Source organism: Lissotriton helveticus, chromosome 2_1 (assembly GCF_964261635.1).
Source record: "Lissotriton helveticus chromosome 2_1, aLisHel1.1, whole genome shotgun sequence".
Lineage (NCBI taxonomy): Eukaryota > Metazoa > Chordata > Amphibia > Caudata > Salamandridae > Lissotriton > Lissotriton helveticus.
The window spans coordinates 1,340,321,656-1,340,336,608 of record NC_136059.1 but is presented as its reverse complement, the minus strand read 5'-3'; the positions used below and the strand labels follow the sequence as shown (position 1 = coordinate 1,340,336,608).

At 49.2% G+C, this 14,953-nt stretch overlaps 1 protein-coding gene across 1 annotated transcript in view; it reads right to left on the bottom strand.

Moving 5' to 3' along the window:
- KLHL8 (kelch like family member 8) overlaps window positions 1-14,706 on the bottom strand; it is a 335,665-nt gene extending 320,959 nt beyond the window's left edge. The window contains exon 1 of the mRNA XM_078676272.1: window positions 14,575-14,706. The gene's annotated coding sequence lies outside the window, so the exon portion shown is untranslated. The remainder of the gene's footprint in view (window positions 1-14,574) is intronic.
- Window positions 14,707-14,953: the final 247 nt, after the last annotated feature.

The following is a 14,953-nucleotide window of genomic DNA, read 5'->3' as shown; positions in this document are numbered from 1 at the left end:
CGCCAGTTTCACCCGGACCATTTACTAGAGGAAGGTCATCTGGCCCGACCAGAAAGCACCCCTAGTAAAAAGGACATATACAATAATAGCGAAGTGATCACTGTATCCTGTTAACAGAAACTTTAGCATGAAACGACCTGGAAAGAGAGGAATAGGAAAACGAAATCAGTAGGCCACTGATGAACATGAATTTTTATTTAAATAACGAACAAAGAAACAATAACAATACGTAATAATAAAACCTATTAATGCCCTAGAAACAAGAAACGTTAGAAATAAGAACGGTAAACTGTAGAAAATGCAAGTCAGCAGAACATCCGCCCCCATTCTGGAAACTTCCAAAGTGCAACAAGTTTACGGCTACGCCCAGCCGGAAACAACACATATAGGGCGGGTCCTGCTGCCAACAGTCGGCTGGAGATCATCACGTAGGGTGTAGCCGGAGGAGAGGCCGAGGCCAGCGGGACCCGGCCAGGGGATTACCTTGACAACACCGGAGAGTTGCAGGGGGGGGAATGTCTATGTCCTCGACCCTCCCCTCTCTCTCCCAGTCCGGCCGCGGTGGCCCTTGAGAGTTGCAGATAGTCCCGCCACATGCTCTTCCGGTCCGGCCACCAACGGCCGGGGGCTGGGGCCAACGGGATCCGGCTGGAGCCGATGAGCCAAGGAACCCGTTTATGGGGCCAGAGCAAGGGGCGTCCGGCCGACATCCACCGGAAGCCCGGCCCAAAGAAGGACGGGACATTTTTTCCTTTTCTCCTTTGTAATGGCAGCGACAACACGCCAGGCGCCACTTCTTTCTTTTTTCTTCCGTAATGGCAGCAACAACACGCCAGGCGCCACTTCTTTCTTGTATAATGGCTGCGACAACCCTGGGGGGGGGGATGCCTTGCACATGCCTCCGACCCCCCCCCCCCTCATCGCCTGGTCCGGCCATAACAAATGTCAAGCGAGACGCCGTGGGGTGCACTGGGAGGGAGAGACGATGCGAACAGGCCTCTCCCGCCTCCCCAGGTGGAGGCTTCCCAGCTGCACCCTCAGCGCTCCAGGCGCCCGGAAAAGGGTTCTTCCACTGTGGCGATGCTGCAACACCTCGCCCGACAGGGTGGAGCCCGTCCGCTCCTTTGACCCCGCGATCACCGGTAGTTGCCGAACTCTCAAAATGGCGATCGACCTGGCAAGAGCGGGCCCAGCACGAAGGAATGGCCCGGTCACCAGTTGACTCCACCACCGTAGTTCTCCACAACCTTGAAGATTCTAGAGGAGCCGCGGGAGTCCCCGACTCCCGCAAATACCCCCGATGGGGAGTGACTGCCATGAGTGCCCTCGGAACGACGGTAATGTAGCCGCAGGACGTCGGCGCTCCCATGCTGTCGCCAGCCTCAGGTTGAATGACTAGAATCCTGCAGACTACAGTTCGGATCAGTTCCGGCGAAAGCACAGTATGACCCGGTAGAAAAAGATTGTTGCCTCCCTCCCCTTTTGACTGATGGTTCAAACCACCGATCCTTTCTTTTGCTCTTTTACGGAACTTTTGGACTACCAAGAGAAGCTCTGAGCCAACCACGAGTTAATAGACATTTAGACTATGCCTGGTTCTGCCTGACTGCACCCAAAATGGCGCCGATGCAAATGAAACTCACACTCCTTATTATACCCCGATTGCTCAGCCTTGATGTCATAGGATATGTAGTAAGCTTTTTAAACATATAGATTGATATAGAATGTGCACTGGTTATGAGTTCGGACAATGGATTGATATAGGATGTGTACTGTCAGTTCGGGAAATGAATTGATATGAGATGGGTACGGGTTATATGTTCGAACAAAGAATTGATATTGGATGGGTACTGGTTATGTGTTCAGACGGTAAATTGACATCAGATGGGTATTAATTGAACATTCGGACAATGAATTGTTGTTGAATTTGGCGCATCATGATTATTGAAAGTTCGAAATTTCGATGCTTATGATATTCGCTCACACTAAAGATTCAACATGATTTTTATTGCACTTGGCGCACTTTTTATGAAATAAACGACCACCGACTCCACTAAAGTTTTACTAATAAAGTATCCCCACATCTACAGCTCCAGCCTGCTCCGTGGCCGGTCCACGGGGTTGTAGGCCCATATTTATGCACCGACATTCTTATTAAAGATGTTTTTTGAGAAAGCAACTATAGTTGTCCGTGTAAATTGATAAAGTCTTGAATGAATAATCCCTATTTTTCGATATAACTGAAATATAGATGGAATGACTAAGCCCGATTAGAGAAAGGGTTGAAATGGTATAGCAGGTAGGAATATTGCAAATATGAAGGGTCGAATTTTAGTTGTGTATACAGCCAAAAGCAACCGCTGAAGATCCAGGTATTTAGCCCATACTTTATATGCTACCTGTATAAGAAAAATCACACTAACGGTCCACCTGGGCTTAAACGCCCCAGTTGGCAGGGACTACATCCTGTGGAAATAGGCCGAGTACGCAGTAAGTAAAAGCCTTTCTGGGTTTATGCGCTCGAGTGTGTCTATCAATGTAGCCCCCTGCTCTCCCCTCCCTCCTTTTCCCCTCTCTGCAGGTCACCCCGGAATGCCGACGAAAATGGTGATCCAACAGACGAAGAGACGGAAAAAGGGGTCTGATTATAGTACCTAACCGCGACAAACCCCGAATAGAGCAAAAAGAATCACATGATTAAGCATTCTTACGCTTAACTAAATAGGGAAAAGTTTAGGGTATATTTCGAGGTAGGGGTTATACAAGTATCCTCCGCCGAGAGGACTAGGGATATTGCCAATATTTGAAAACCTACTACCTCCTTTTCCGCATCCTCATAGGCTCATAACTAAAAGCTGCCCCATTGCTCTCCAATTGTCACCAACTGTTGTCTCAACCTGGAAACGCACTTGCTAAAAATGACTCGAATGAACCTCCGTGAGCATTAGCCCGACCAGGTTAGTTCATGACCAGTTGCCAAAGACGTAAGTGTGTACAATCAAAACCACCAGTAAGAGGTAGCCAACGAATAAAAGGATAAGAAAAAGGTAAAAAGAGCGTAGGATGATAAAGATGCCCAGCAAACAGAAAAGGATAATTGTGGCCAATAACTGTTTTATGTTTTGTCTTGGATTTTTTGTGTATAATACATGTACTGTCTTCCCCGTCTGAGTTTGTGTGTACGTGATGCATGAATCTACGTCATCCCTCTGTCTGTGTTTCCGTGTTACTTAACCCCTGTTGTCCTGTGTTGCGCGCGCACTGAACGGTCCATTATTGTACACGCCTCTCTTTCTCTCCCCATGTCATACGTGTACCGAATGGACCATTTAGGGTGCGGTCTCTCTCTCTCTCTCTCTTTCCAAAAAACCCCGTTTCCTCTATTCAAGTATAAAGACGTTGTGCCCCTCCGGCACAAAACATTATTGGGTTTTTTCGAACGCAAAGATGTTCAGCAAAATTGACCAAAACCAAAGCGATTGTGACTTGCCATATTACTACCTCTCCTTTCTGCAAACGATAGAACCCGAGTTGGTAATGAAGGAAAGGACAGGTAAGACGACGAATGTCCCCTAATCTGGCCTTTTATAAGGGAACTATAACGTCAATGGCCTTCTGTTTCTCAGTTCGTTAGAAATGCGATCCCCAAATGCCCCGATTGCCCCACCCCCTTACACCTAAGTGCGGATGTCCAGAGTACCCCACTTCTCCCGATCGACCCCGGCTCCCTGTCCAAAGCACTCACGCGCCCCCGATCAACCCTCGCCTCATGTCAAGCTACCCACGAAACGTAATTGATGACCTTGATTAACGGTCATTCCCCAGGAAAGCCATGTTTTACATCTGCCCCTTCCCCCTTCCTCATGACGATAACGCCCCTGCTTGCAAGAATTAGCCGACCCCGAAGGGAGATGTAAGATTGTCGATACTTGGGTTAAAGGGAAGGACGAGTCTCTGCATAAGGACTCGATGTTTAATGTAACATAATACATTGTGTACAAAGGTTCAATTTCTCTTATCATATGTCGCGAATTAACGCCAAACAAATCTATGAATTCAATATGCAATAGCCTTCTCCAGACTCCATAAGTGACGACCTTTGACTGTGACCGATGAACCTATCCCCCACCTACTCAGGCATGGGGATGGATTGAGATGCATATTTATTCTCTCGACCAGTTTTTCTAAAACTTGTTTTTCACCCATTCAAAGATACAATCACCAAAGGAGAGGAGCTGGACGTGACGCACAGCCTGGCCACAGATCATGGAGCACGTGTGACGACCAAAGGTGGAGCCGCAGAGCAACGAGACGCGGGACGAGGCACCACTTTCAAGTTCAGCTGATGAAGAAATAAGGGGCTGCCTTGAAGCCCTCGACTTGCTGACCCACTCGTGCCTGAAGTCCCCGTCCCTTTTTAGTCCAACTGATGGGCCTGCCTGCTCATTGTCCTTTGCTCCCTTGGTCCCTTGGTGTGTTCGAAGATCTGGCCCCACTCCGCCCTCTCCTCCCTTGATTATTCAACAAACTTTCATACAAAATTTGACTATGGACTGAGATTTTGTCACGGAAAAAGAAAGACACGCAGGTGCCCAGCATAAGGCACCCCTAAGAAAATGAGTTAGGAAACAGGACTGTGATCTAACAGCAGAGGACTGATCGCACCCTGCCACGTGTAAGGACGAATCCGAGCTGGACCTATAGCTCCACCGCCGGTGCTCAGCAGCGCCAACAAAAGAAGAAGGACTCTGTTAAAAGACATTGCGACAAAGACCCTCCCCCCTTTCCAGAACTTTCTATTCGCCCTTTGACTAAATTACTTGTATCGAATTGAATACCTCCCTCAACCATTTTGTATTGCCTTTTAAGAAATGTTTCATCGGTCACTCATGTGGTTAGTTTTCAAAGATCCCCTACAGTACTGACAAGCCGGAAGGTATCAGAGCGTTCTTTCTGTATATGATGTCACTGGAGAGAAAATGTGAACTTGATTTTTATATGTCGGAACATTTTTCTTGATTCTACACCGACTAAATATTATGCAGATTTCTAGGCTTGTATAAAGAACCCAGCAGATGTAAATTAACATGTATTGTATTCTGCCTATCACATCGACTGCGTAGAAATTGAACGTGCTTATGTAAAAAGCGGCGACTGTTAAAAATAGCAATACGTATGTACATGAGCGGCGTTCATTTATGTTCACAGTGCCCCTTGGTGTAAACAGAATGGATATCGCTAAAACTCTGACTGCGTTGTCCCACTAGCATAGACCCATGCACACACGTACACGACAGCCATTTTAGGTACCATGGTTTCCCTGTTCCCGATCGCTCATCAGCGCACTTCCCTGACCCTGCAAGCTTCCCCCATGCACCCTGGCTGCCCATCTTCCACATGCGCGAGTCATGAGCCCACCCCTCCCGCATGACTCTGTCCCTAAGAATCGCACCCCGCGCCTGACCAACACCTCCTGTCCCTCTATGAATACCCCTCCTTCTGATGACCTCTTCCTCTGAGCCTGAATGATTGCACGAACCAATGGTCATCCCTTAGCCTGAGGATACAGTTTATTGCCCATTTCTGTATGCACTCGCCTCTCCTGAAAGAGGCCACTATTGATCATGGCCACCCCACCCCCTAAGACTCGATCAGGCACACACATTCCAATGGAATCAGCAGAACACTCAGCTGCGTGATGACCCCCTCCCAATCATATGAGGGGAAAGGGCCCCTACTGTTGTCATGTGTTGGAAGGGGCCGGAACTGGGGGGGGGGGGGTGCCGGTGATGTCGTTCTCATGCTCTACAATGTCCTTGCTGTACTAAAAGACGGTCACATGTCTAAAACCAGTGTATAAAAGACGAAGCCTCAGAGAAACTTGTTAGAGCACCTACCGAAGACACTATGCGAGTGTCCCAAAGGACAGGCTCTCCTCATGAGTAATAAACCCTGTTCTTGTTTTCCTACTTCCAGTGCCCGTCTCTTTATTTGGCAATTATTCAAGATGGAAACGAAGAGTCGCCCTGCGCCAGCAGCCTGGGCATCCGGGGCGTTATGGGCTGACTTTTCTACACCTTCCCCAGACCCTTTACTCGTTGTAATTTCTCTGGGGCTATCTGATCGATTGCCTGGGAGATGGTCTGAGTTAAACCCAGATAGTCCTCATCTAAATTTCCGCTGAGCGGAGCAAGGTATTGTGGAAGAATGTCCGACAGTGCTTGTGAGTTAACATTCCTCCATTGGCGTACTCGCTTCAGTTTTAGTACAGTAAATGAAAAAATGATCTGACCAGAGACAAGGTAAAACGCTGTCTATAGTGACCACAGGGTCTGAGGTCCAGATCAAATCAAGCGTATGTCCTTTAATGTGAGTAGGGCATTCCACCAGCTGTGTCAGACCAATTGAGGACATGACTTCCTCCAATTGTCGAGATACTGATACTTTGGGGGATTTTTCCCAATGAAGGTTAAAATCACCTGTAACCCCCACTTTTTGGTATCTCGAACAGATATCGGATATGATGGGACAAAAGAGATCATTAAAAGCAGGCGAGGAGTTAGGGGGACGATAGATGGTAAGAATCACCCAGCAAGAGTTTTCGAAAGTAAACTTGACACCAAGTATATCCGCCAGGTCTATCGAGTCAGCCATCAAATTTTCCATTGTCAAATGCCTTTTGAAAAAGATTGCAACTCCTCCACCTCGCAAGTTATTAGCTCGGTTATGCCAGACAACATCATATTCACTGGGCAAGGCGGCCACGATGTCTGGGGCCGAATTATTATCTAGCCACGTCTCAGTTAAGGTTAGAATATCAATATCACCATCTTGGAGGAGGGTGAAGATATCAAGATGGTGTTTATGAAGAGATCTTGTATACAGACTGACCACTTTCAGTTGGTGTTTCCAGCGAATCCCAGTGATGGTCCCTCAAAAGACCACATAAACAAATCATTTGGCGCAATCCACTGGGTTTTGTGTACACACGGTAAAACCTTATAAATAAATAAAATAGAGAATATTTTTCTTAAAATAGGCAGAAACACTGACAGCATCTAGGCATTACAGGAAAGACATTTAACGATGTCTAGTTACTTCTATCCAATTAGCAGCGATGTCGTTAACTTTTTACAAAGGGATAGAGCCTTAAACTAAACATGAATCTGTTGTCAAATTGGTTGCACTGCAACTTTCAATATGGCTTCATCTTGGACTCAAACACAATTCTACAATAGTATTTTGTCAAGAGTATCAACAGCTTTTTAATGAGGACAAGATAGAATGTGTTGCCATAACACAACATGGAGCCAAACACTGCTTTAATTAAGTGGCTTCCTCTTCCTCCAATAAAAATGGTTAGTCTTAATGATGCAATTTTAAGTCAACGTGTTAATTTGATGTTCCAACCACAGCCTAGAATACCGTGTTAACCCAAACGTATTCTTCCACAAAGGGAAATTGTAGGGTAAGCTGGTTGAGTCTCTTTTGAGGGCCCATAATCAATGCAGTTCAGTTCATTCAGAGCAGGCTATTTGGCGGCTATAGAGTCATACTGCATAGTACTGACCCAATAAGGCAGGGATTGCTAACTTAGCAGCAGAAAGGATTTCCTGCAACAGGTTTTCTAGATATAAACACAACAAATGTATATACAATTAATCTAAATAAAACTAGTTTAAATATTCAGTGAGTAACCAGAAAGGTATGCAGATGTGGCTTTCTGTCCTACACTCGATACCCCTGCGATGCAACAGGTTTTCTAGATTTAGACATGATAACTGTATATACATTTAATCTAAATAAAACTAGTTTAAATATTCAGTGGGTAACCAGAAAGATTTGCAAATGTGGCTTTGTGTCCTACACTCGACACCCCTGCGATAAGGTATCCACGTAAATTCTCCCTAACTACCAAACAGATGACAATGGAGAACTAAGTAGCATGCCATGTGTTGATATCGATGAAAAGCCAACCTGTCCTTTAGAAACCAGAACCACCAATTGACTGTCTGCTTGGATGCTTTAGCCACAATCCTCAATCGATATGGTATAGATTGGGTTGTCCACGTTATCAAACGGTAAAGACAGATCGAACATTACCACCAGCACAGTGCCACCCTTGGCCAACCCGGCTATCAGCATATTTCAACAAGCAGAAATGGCGTGTTATAGGCGAGTGCCTGATGTGGTAGTTAGCGGTCTAGCTGCCGCTGTATGATTGCACCACATCCGCAGGCCAGGCGTGGCCTGCGGGGCGTAAATAAAAGGAGGGCCCCTCTCGAGGGCTTCACTTCCGCCCCTGCATATATGTGTGGTCTGAATCATTGCGCACCGCGCTTCTGCCCTCGTGTACGCCCGCAAGCCCAACTGACCACCAGAGGGTGCGCACAACACTGGCGATGAGTGGGGGAATCGAGACCTTCGCCTGCCACACGCCGCGCTCCACACCGTGGCAAAGTAAACAGACGCCGGACGCGGCCACGCGACATCGGGTGCGTGCAAGAGCCCAAGAGAACAGAGCGCACTTTGCCCTGCTGCACGAATGGCCACGAGGGGAGCAGCAAAAGAAAACGGAGATCAGTGCGTGCCACATCGCTAATTAACAACTAGGGCCCAAGTCTGCAACAGCAACTAAGCCCCGACCCCGTAGAAGGCCTCAATAGCGTGCATAGCCTGCACCTACCAAAAGCGAAAGGGAAATACACCCTGGAAAAAGAAGCCAGCACCCTCTACAGGCACACAGAAGCCAGGGTGCACCACCACCTCTACAAAACTCACAAAGGGAAATAGAAGGCGAGGTGCCCATCACAGCACACCCACCACTGCCAGCCACCAAGCACCATGGGAGACAATGACCAGGCAGCAGCACCGGCCCACGCGCCCTTCCAAAACGCAGCATCGGGGGTCCTACCCCCGTTCAGCAAACTAGAGGATCCTGCAACGGCCTCAACAACTATTTAGTTGCAACCAGAGAGACAGATGTAGCGGTAAAGAGGTCCTTACTGCTACACTACGCTGGGGACAAAATATTCAAGCTATTCAAACACCTGCCCAACACAGGTGTGGGCACCGACTACAACGTGGCGGTGACCGCGCTAGACGCCAATTTTGACCCACAGCTGAACCCAGATTTCGAAAGGTTCAAACTACGCCAAGCCTGCCAGAGGAAGGGAGAGTCCATGGACACATTCTACGCCCCCCTGCAAGAATTCTCCAGCACGTGCACCGAGGATGACCAACCGAAAGAGATCAGGGCGAAGCTAATCCAGGGGTGCCCTGAGAAGACCTTGAGAGGTCTCATCCTACGCCAGCCGCAGATTGCGCTCGAAGACATGCTAATACTGGCTAGATCACAAGACCTGTCTGCAGCCAGGGCGAACAAGATGGACCAAGCACTAATCAAGCCCCAAGGAAGGTCCGACACCATTAAGACAGAACGAGCCGATGCTCTGCGAGCCAAGCCTAAAGGAGACCCATTCAGGAAACCAAAGCTGGACACCTCCAAGCCAAGATGCGGGTACTGCGGACATGAGACACACGCCGCGAAAGACTGCCCCGCACAAGGGAAGACTTGCACTAACTGCGGGATACCCAATCACTTTGCCACTGTATGCCGGAGACGCACCAGAGGCCGTGACTTCTGCAATCAGAGGCCCCCAACACGGGCTATACGGCAATTGTCCGTGACAGAACCCACACCACCTGAAGACACACAGCGGAAGAGTAGGAGACACCTACAGACGGTGGAAGACTCCTCGGAAGAGGACAAGGAGGGAGTATACCTAATATCATTTGCGAGGGAGCTCAAGCTATGCCGCCGACCACAGCCAACATGCATGGTCCACGTCGCAGGAAAGGAAATAAAAGCGGTTATTGACACGGGAGCAACAGTGAACGTCCTGGGCCTCCAACAATACCCCCGTCTGCGGCCTCACCCGCCAGTGATGCTCTCCAAAACTAGAATGTATGCATACGGGGCAGACACACCTCTCCCACTCAAAGGAAAGATCTCTGTGCCCATCAAGGCCGATGATCTTGAAGTGAAGGCGACAATCCATGTCATTGACAGAGAAGTAGATACCCTACTGAGCAGCCACACCGCGGAAGACCTCGGACTAATCTCTTTCGCAAGGAGGATCCAGAATTATCAAGTAGATGAGCTACTCAGCCAATTCCCTGAGCTCTTCCAGAGGCTTGGGCGCATCAAGTGTGACCCCATCAAGCTACACATTGACAAGACAGTCGCCCTAGTCGCTTTTGTTCCATTTGAGGCCGCTGGTAGAAAAGGAGTTAGAGGCCCTGGAAAAACAAGGGGTCATTGAAAAGGTATCTGGACCCACACCCTGGGTGTCCCCAATGGTCATCGCTGAAAAGCCGAAACAGCTGGGAGCCATACGCCTCTGTAGCGACATGAGGCTGACGAACAGAGCCATTCGAAGGGAACGCCACATAACACCAATGATGGATGACCTCATCGCAGATGTCAATGGGTCCAAATGGTTTTCAAAAATCAACCTGAACGCAGAGTATCACCAACTCCCTCTATCCAAGGAAAGCCGTTGCATCACCACCTTCAGCACCCATCTCGGACTACGGAGGTATAAACGGCTGAATTTTGGAATATCCTCGGCAGCCATAGTGTTCCAAAACACGATACGAGAGCTGCTATCGGGACTACCTGGAGTCCTAAACGTGAGTGACGATATCCTAATCCACTCAGCGACAGCCGCAGATCATCACAAACAACTCCGTGACACACTATACCGCCTCAGCGAGTATGGAGCAACCCTGCACAAAGACAAATGTCAGTTCTTTCAACCATCCCTCGAGCTCTTCGGGTAGGTGTTCAACCAGGAAGGGATCCCAGTCGACCCGAGGAAGTCGCAGGCCATCAAGGATGCCCCCGCGCCGACAACACCAACTGAAGTATGGAGCTTTCTGGGCAAGGCCACGTACTGCGGGAGGTTCATCCCTGGCTGGCCACCTGAGAGGAACCACTGCGGGTCCTCACAAGAGCGGATGCCACCTGGCAGTGGGGCCAAAGGGAGGAAGACGCTTTCCAAGGCATAAAAGATGCCCTTCTGGGAGAACCAACGCTAGCGTACTTCGATCCGGCAAAGCGAACAGAGGCACTAGTCGACGCAAGCCCGGTAGGACTCGGGCAGTACTAGCTCAAGAACACGAACCCGGTCACTGGGCCGCCCTAGCATTTGCCAGCAAGTTTCTAACACGCACCGAAACGAGGTATGCTCAAATCGAGCGAGAGGCATTAGCCATCAAATGGGCATGTAGCCATTTCCATCTCTACCTCAAAGGACAGCTGTTCACCATGGTCACCGACCACGAGCCCCTCGGTCCCCTTTTCAAAGGGACGGCGCCTCATCCGCCCCCACTCATTGAGCGCAGGGCAGTTTAGCTGCAACCGTACGGAATGGAAGTAGTATACCGGCCCGGAGCCAAGAACCCGGCTAATTTCTTATCAAGGCACCCAATTCCGCAAGAGACACCAGAAGACACCAACGATGTCGAGCACTATGCCCACATGATGTCCCTAGCGGCATGCCCGCAGAGCATGACCCTGGACGACATCCGAGAAGCTGCCGCCACCGACGCGGTGTACACCAAGACCCTGCAAGCTGTCCGAGCGGGATCGTGGTCGAACTACTTGCGCCAGGCCAGAAGACCGTGATAACCTGACGAAGATATGGCGGGTACGGAATGAACTCAGCGCCACAAGTTACAAGATTCTGCTGAAGGGGTCCAGGTTGGTGCTACCGCAAGCGCTTAAACACCGGGCGGTCCAGATAGCCCATGGAGGACATCAGGAAGTGACCAAAATGAAAGCACGGGTGAGGGAAAAAGTCTGGTTCCCCGAGCTGGAGAACATGGTCGAAGAATACGTCCGCCGCTGTCCACCGTGTCAACTAACAAGTGCCCCAGAGAGACCAATCCCAGTGATCACCGAGGAACCCTGCACTGCCCCATGGTCCAAGGTGAGCGTGGTTTTCGGGAGTCCCGGAGGAAAGTACACGCTAGTCATCGTGGACGCATTCTCGAAGTACCCCATAGTGGAGCCAGTCGTATCCACTGCCTTCAGCCAAGTGGGACCGATTCTAGAGAAGGTGTTCGGATTCCCTTGCGAAGTGCGCAGCGAAAATGGACCGCCGTTTCAAGGGGTCGAATTTGCCACGTTTCTAAAATAGAGAGGGATTTATCACCGACGAGTCACCCCTCAATGGCCCCAGGCCAACGGTGATGTTGAACGATCCTTGCGCATCCTGAACAAGATGTTCCGCATCGCAGTGGTTGAACAGGCGGACCCAGAACAGAGGCTCCACAAATTCCTGAGAGAATACCGGAGTACACCCCAAAGCACAACCCAGAGAAGCCTGTGGGCAATAATCCTCCATGGCCCGAGAAGAGACCGGATTCCCACCTGCCCAGGGTGGACACCACCCCCACTGGAAGCTGAAGACATTCAGGAGAGGAGAGCCCGCCGCAACCAGCAAGCAAGTTTCCGCCGCCATGCCACCCCCAGAACGCTCCACACAGGGGCCACCGTCATCCTGCGGGACCGTCGTCCTGGAGGGAAGTTCCGAACAAGCTACGAGCCAGGTACCTGGCAGTCACAGCAAACCGCGGAACCATGATAACCGCGCTGAGAGGAGGAGAAGAGGTGTCCCGGAACATCTCGTGGTTCAAGGTTGTCCGGGTAGAACACCCCGGGAGGTCCTTCGATGACCATCCAAGTTCTACCGCCATTCCAGCGCCGGAACTGCAATGAAAGACCAGGCAGCGGATTAGACGGGGAGACCTCAGAGTCCACCACCTCACCTCAGTCTGGCCCACATCACGAGGGCCTAGACTCTAATGGCATGCCTCTGCGTGGCTGTCCCCAGCGGTACAGCCTGAGGCCGAATCCCCGTCCAAGCCAACGGCTGAGGGACTTCATTTGTTGAGGACATCCGACCTCTGCATCTCAAGGTCCACACAAGTACCGAGACTGTATTTATTGTTAAGTGAAATGTTTGAACGTGCATTTGTTTTCAAGGATTGAGTTGGATAGGGATGTGGTAGTTAGTGGTCTAGCTGCCGCTGTATGATTGCACCACATCCGCAAGTCAGATGTGGCCTGCGGGGCGTAAATAAAAGGAGGGTCCCGCTCGAGGGCGTCACTTCTGCCCCTGCATATATGTGTGGTGTGAATCATTGCGCACCTCGCATACGCCCGCAAGCCCAACTGACCCCCAGAAGGTGCGCACAACACCTTTCACAGAACACTTGGCACATTTGTTATTTTATGTTGTAGTCTACAAAGAGATATGGAAAATGCAGCATTTCTTGGCAAAAAGGAACAAAGGCAATGATGCTCCGCATAAGTTTACATTATAGATTGCAATTAAGGATACCCATGTGCACAAGAAGCAAACTGTACACAAATATACCGGAAGCAGTAGCATATTTTTTAAGAGGACTACAGCGTTATAGAACCCTTTCCATCTACCTCTTAATCACTAAAAATATCTCAACTTTTTGTTTGCAGTTTTAAATAGGGCGAACTTGACCTGAAGGTATCAAAGCGCTTTACGTGAGCACCAGTTGCATAATTGTATTACAGACGAGTGCCTTCCAAAGGACGCTTTGCACATTTTTGTGATTTCTCTGAGATCGAGAAAATGAAGGTCACTTGATAAGCAGCAAGAGGCAACCTATGTCGTACTTATGCACAAATAGTAATCATTGTTGCTATTAGCAATATAAAACGGAGGAAGGCTGGCTTCTTGGATTTACTGATGACAATAAAATGTGGGTCCACCGTAGCCGGGTAAGTATAGCAAATACATACATAATGCAAAGAGGTGCAACAATGTATAAGAACTGCAACGTTTATTAAAAACGTAATACAACTGTTCAGTGAGGTTAACCCTGAGTAACTGGTCTGTCAAACGTTAGAATCCCAGCATACCGACTAAACATTTCATCCTTCTGAGGGAGATTAGAAACGGATCACTTCTACATAGACAACAGCATGGCATCTATAAGCTAATCATGGTTTGGTTGACGATTGGGGAGGGAAGCTTGTGGGGCGGTCTGTTATAGTATCAAATGCTATCTAATGTCTGCTAGTATGATAAGCAGATAAGCAGTATACTGAAATGCAAAAGCATGAAACATTACGGAAGCCAAGTACCCGTTAGCCAATTGCTTTGACACCCCAACCCGCCTGTCAAATGCCACAACACGAAAGCGAGGGCGAGCAGAATGCTTAATAACCGGTGTACAAAGGCGGAGTGAAGGAAAGCACAGGTTACATCCTTAATGGGTCCATTTCAGTTGTTCATCCCCCCGAGGTCGATTAAACGAATAGCGACCACGTAATAAATATTAACATGGCAAATAGTCTGCAGTACTGTGACAGCAAGCGCTTGGCTGCTTTCACTTTAAGTGCGTTTTATTTGTTCTTGGTAGTACATCGAAGAACCGCCTCCTCACCCCAGGTGCTGAGGATGCAGACACTGAGAGGACAGCATTGGCACCAGCTTACTCCTATCGAGGGATTGTTTCGCTCACCTTCATCCAGTTCCAATGGCTACTCTGGGCTCCCCCGGAGCTCCCGGCTCAGAGCTCTCTGCCAGCAGCAGCCTCCAGCCCTGCGATGCACAGGCGTAGCTCTGTGACGGGGCAGAGGAGGGGCAAAGGGGGCGAAAATGGGATGGCACGGGAGTAAAACAGCCGGCGAAGACATAGAAAAGAGACCGAGCATGCTGAACAGCAGACTGCCATTAGACCGTAATTTGTCTACAAAACGTCGGCCATCTTGGAATATGTACGCGCCCTGCACTACGCTGAAATGAGATGATAGTGTTGTATAATATTCGGAATCTTGTTGGGGAGAAACAGACTTTATCCCGTTGCTTGTCCTATCTTAATGTTTATCAAAAGATTCCCT